Source organism: Penaeus chinensis, chromosome 4 (assembly GCF_019202785.1).
Source record: "Penaeus chinensis breed Huanghai No. 1 chromosome 4, ASM1920278v2, whole genome shotgun sequence".
Lineage (NCBI taxonomy): Eukaryota > Metazoa > Arthropoda > Malacostraca > Decapoda > Penaeidae > Penaeus > Penaeus chinensis.
Genome location: NC_061822.1, coordinates 21768272 through 21773244, shown reverse-complemented (window position 1 = coordinate 21773244; position 4973 = coordinate 21768272). Strand labels below are relative to the sequence as shown.

The 4973-nt window shown below is 57.0% G+C and overlaps 1 non-coding gene across 1 annotated transcript in view; it reads right to left on the bottom strand.

The window, feature by feature from the left end:
• Trnas-uga overlaps positions 1-2 on the bottom strand; it is an 82-nt gene extending 80 nt beyond the window's left edge. Inside the window, exon 1 of the tRNA in view lies at positions 1-2. This exon is cut by the window's left edge and continues 80 nt beyond it. This is a non-coding gene — a tRNA (tRNA-Ser).
• Between the last annotated feature and the right edge of the window lie 4971 nt (positions 3-4973).

Here is a 4973-nt window from a genome sequence, read left to right as displayed (position 1 = left end):
GCTGCCTGCTACGTTAGGGTCACTTGTTTATATTCAGCGACATGCGTAGCTGCTAACAAAGGGCGATGGTAAGGGACTGTCATCTTTCTGTTGTTATAAAGTTCGATGGCTTGTATAATCTTATGGTATATGTATTTTCAGTCTTCCTACAGGAAGTATGCGAGACACATAGAAAGGTATATTATCATCTTGCGCACGAGAGAAAAAATACCTCGAATCTTCCTTCTCCGAAATCGTGCATTTGTTTGTGTATTTTAAAATTCCCGTTCCTACCTAAATCACAACTGAACTCTCTCCTCTGTTACTTCAGTATTACACACACACACACACACACACACACACACACACACACACACACACACACACACACACACACACACACACTCACACACACACACTCGCTCACTCACTCACTCACTCACTCACTCACTCACTCACTCACTCACTCACTCACTCACTCACTCACTCACTCACTCACTCACTCACTCACTCTCTCACTCACACACACACACACACACACACACACATACACACACACACACACACACACACACACACACACGTGTGCGTGCGTGTGTGAGAGAGAGAGAGAGAGAGAGAGAGAGAGAGAGAGCGATATATATAATATATATACATATATATATATAATATATAATATATTATAGGTAGATGAGAGAAGAGAGATAGAGAGTAAGAGAGAGAGAGAGAGATAGAGAGCGAGAGAGAGTAGAGAGAGTAGAGAGAGAGAGAGAGAGAGATAGAGAGAGAGAAATAGAGAGCGAAAGAGAGAGAGACAGAGAGAGAGATAGAGGAGAGAGAGAGAAGTAGAGAGAGTTAAGAAAAAGAGAGAGAGAGAAAGAGAATAGAGAGAGATAGAAGAGAAGAGAGATAGAGAGAGAAGAGAAGAGAGAAGAGAGAGAGAGGAGAGAGTGAGCGCAAGAGAGAGAGAGCGGAGATAGAGAGATAGATAGGATAGAAAGATAGAATAGATAGGAGAGAGAGAAGAGAGCGAGCGAGAGAGCGATACCTTTGCTCCTGATAGCTGCCTTTGTGCCGCCGCTCTCGTCCGCTCTGTTTCTCCACTTCGTCCATCGCGGCTCTGCCGCTTTGCCCTCCTCGTCTTGCTCGGGCTCCTCGCCGATCCTCGCGCTTGCCCTGCTCCGGGCGCCGTCGCGCGGGTCGCCCGTTCCTGCTCCCTTCTTCCGTCTCTTGCCCCCCCTCTCCCGGCCTCTTCCTCTCCTGCCTCCCGAGCACCCCCCTCTTCTCGCCTGGCGGCTGTCGCCGCCTCCTCTCCCTTCGCGGTCTCCCCGCCGGCCGGGCCCCTCCCTTCCCTCGCCCGTCTTTTCTTGCTTCTCCTCCTCTCGCGCTCTATCGCGTCGCTTCCATGCCTCCTCCGCGCGTCGCGGGCTTGCCTCGTCGCACTCGTTCCGTCCCTTCCGTGCGGTCGCGGCCGGTCCCACGGGCTCTGCCGCTCTCGGCTCGTCCGCGTCCTGGTCCGCCTGCGCGCCTCCGCGCTCCCCGCTCTCTCGCCGTGCCGCTCCGCGGCCGCGCCCCGGCGCCCCCCGCTGCTCAGCCCGACGGCGCGCTTCCTCGCCCCGCCCGCCCTCCCCCGCTCCCGCTCCACACCCCCGCTCTCCCGCGGATCCCCCTCCCGCTCCCCGCTCTTGCCGCCGCGCGGGTCGGCGAGCTCGCTCCCCGCTCCCCCCCCGCCTCCCCCCCCCCCCGCGGCCGCCGCCGCTCCCCTCCCCCCCCCCCTGTTCCCCACCTCCTGCGCTGCCTCCGTCGCCGCTTTTCTCACCCCCCGCGCCCGGGCCGCCCCTGTCCGTCCCCGCGCCCTGTCCCCCTCCTGCCCCCCCCTCCTCCTTCCCTGCCCTCGCCCCTGCGGTCCCCTGCGCCCGCCCCCCCCTCCCCCCGCTCCCTCCCTCCCCCTCCTCACCTCCCCCCCCGTCGATTCCCTTTTTCTTTTCCGACGTGCTGTCCGTCCCGTCCGCTCCTATGCTCTTGTTCGCTAGGGTCGTGCTCTTTAGTTATCCTCCCTCGTCGTCTTTGTGTTTCTGCTTGCTCGTCGTTTAGTCTCTCCTCCTGTTTTTTGTCCCTCTTGTTGGGGGTCGTTGCGTGGTTTCTTTATCGGTGCTTTTTCGTGTGGGGTTCTCCTTGTCTCTTGCTTTCGCCCCCCCCCGGTTTTTGTGTGTCTGCGCTCGACCCCACCCCGCGCCGGGTGGCGGCGCGTGCCGGCTGGCGCGGCGCGGGTTCGTGCGGTGTTGCTGCTCTGGTTCTCTCTTTCCTCCCGGGCCTCTGTGTGTTGCTGGTTCTTGTCTCGGCTGGGTGGGGTCTTCGTCTTGCTTTTTCTTCTATCTCCCTTGTCGGTCTTTTTGGACGTGGTTGGCTGTACGTTACCCTCGGGTGGTCGTGTTTTGGTTTTCCCTTTTGCGTGTGCGTCTCCCGCGTTGCCCGTGCGTTGGTTCGGGCGGGTTTTTTGTGCCTCCACTGCTTTTCGTTTTTTTCTTCTCCTTTCGCGTGAGCCGGTGTGTGGGCCTCGCCGGGTTCCCTCTTTGTCCGTTCTTGTGCGCGTACTGTTGCTGTGCTGTCCGTCGTGCGTGCTCTCGGTTATCTCTTTTTGGTTTGGCTGTCGCGTGTTGCCGCGCGTTTCGCTTTCTTTGGGTGTTCCGTGGTTTTTCTTGACCGCCTTCGTCCGTGCTGAGCTCGTCGCGTGCGCCCTGTGGGCGCTGCTGTCCGTGTTCCCGTTCTTGTTGTGGGCCTGGCGTTTGCGGTGGTGTGCTTGTGCAGTTTTGCCTTGTTGTCGGGTGTCGGGGCTGCGGTTCTGTGCTCTGTGTTGAGTCTTCTTGGGTGTAGTTCGGGTGTCGGCTGTGTCCGTTGTGCGCGCTGTTGGTCTCTTTGCCTGCTGTCCTGGCGTTCTCGTTGTGCCGGGCTTCTCTGTGTTGTGATCTTCTCTCGTGTCTGCGCTTCTGGGTGCCTGCCCCCGTCGCTGCGCCTGTTGCCGTTGTTCTTGCAGCTGGTGTGCATGTTTTTGGTTGGGTTGCGTTGCTTCGGGTCCGCGGTACTCCCCTTCGTTCTGGTTCGTTGTCTTGGTTGCTTTTGTGTTGTGTTTGGTTTTTCGCGTTTGGGTGTGCGCGCCCCCTCCTCTTGTTCTCGGTTTTTTGCGTCTCGTCTTGCTCCGTGGTTGTCTCTGTGCCTGTTGCCGTTCGTGCGTGGTACCTTTGGTCGTTCCGGGCCCTGCTTTTGTTGTCGCCTTCTTGCTGCTCGCCTTGTGTCTCTGCGTGTCTTCGTCTCTTGCTTCTTGTTGGTGTCTTCTTTCTCCGGTGGGCCTCGGGGTCTGGGGTCTCGCTGTCTGTCGTGCGCTCGGCGCTTAGTCGTCTATTTGGTCCGTCGGCTCCGTGCTTCCCTTCTCTCTTTGGGCGTCAGGTGCGGTGTCTCCTGGTTTCGCCGGCCGCGCCTTGTCTTGCCTTTTTCCCGTCCTGCGGTCCCTTTCTGTGTTTTGTTGGGGGCGTGGTTGGCGGGTGGGTGCGGCCGTAGCGGGAGGGTGGCCGGGTGGTGTCCAGCGGAGCCTCCGTGGTCGCCGCCCCCGGCCGGCGCCGTGGTTCGTGTGCTGTCTCGTTCCTCTCGTGCTGGTGGGTTGTTTGCTGTGCCTGCCCGGTCCTGTTGCTTCTGCGCTGCCTGTTGGCGTCCGCTGTTCTGTCTCCCTGTTTTTCTTGCGGCATTTCTTCGGCTGGTTCCGTGTTGCTCTTCTGTCGTCGCGTAGTCCGGTCGTTGTGGTGGCCTCGCTTTTTGGGTGGTTGGCTTTCTCTTCTTAGCTGCTGACGCGTGTTTCGGTCTTCCTTGTGGCCTTGCCGCCGGCGCCTGCGGTCCCCGCTCGTTTTCTTCCGGTGGCGTTTTGTCTTTTTCTGCTGTCTCTGTTCCTTCTCTCGCTCGCTGTCCCCGCTCGCGCTCCGGCGCGCCCGCTCCTCGCGCTCGCTCCCCTAGCGCTCCCACGCGCTCGCTCGCTCGATCGCGCTTCTCCGTCTCTGGTGCTCTCTAGCGCGCGCGCTCGCGCACTCGTCTCGCGCTCCCCACCATCTCTCGCGGCTGCTGCTCGCGCCGCTCTCCGTCTCTGGGCTCTCGTCTCCTCTCTCTCTCTCGTCTCCTCAACTCACATATACATAAGCCCCCACGGAATATCCAACACCCCATGGCATGGCGCCCCTGAACCAGATCGATCTCCCCTACTTATGTCCTGCTCCCCTGTACCATCCCACTCCCATACCATTCGCCAACGTCCCGCACCCTCAACCACACCCCACCCCCCCCCCCCCCCCCCCCCACCCCCCCACAACTCACCCCCCCCCACTCACACACAATCGAGCATCCATTCCCAAATATCGCAACAACAACAACCATCGATAGGATCTAGTTAATTATCTAAACTCTCTCGTCAGATCCATAAAAATATTAGTATGTCTCAATGTCTATCAATCTGCCTGTATATACCTGCCGGTTTAGTATCTTACTTCAGGTTTAATCAGGTAGTATACTAATATGTTAAAGATCCGTAACATTTTGTCGGAAACCGGTGTAGCGTGGAGAATCCTTGCCTTCACAATTTTCTGTGCCCTCAAAGGCGCCAATTCCTCGCCCGCAGGATGGCCAATGGCGTTAGACAATCATAAACATCTAGCTGAAATCCTAGCTGTAGTAATTCGGATGCATGCGGCTATAGAAGAAGCACTAGCCTGTATACGTTATTTGGCGGTGTTTCCTTTGATCTCCAAATGTGCCTTTTAATTGGAAAATTAATAGTGTTGGGTAATTGAGCCTATGTGCTCGTTAGGGATTCGGGCATGAGTGCCGAAAAAATAAGGGATTATTAATCCATGTAATATTACAGTTGTTGGCGTATTTAATTTGTGCTGGTGTTTGCTTCTGAGTCAGTTATTGTTTCTTTCTCTCTCTTTTTTTTTTTTTTTTTTTTTTTTTTG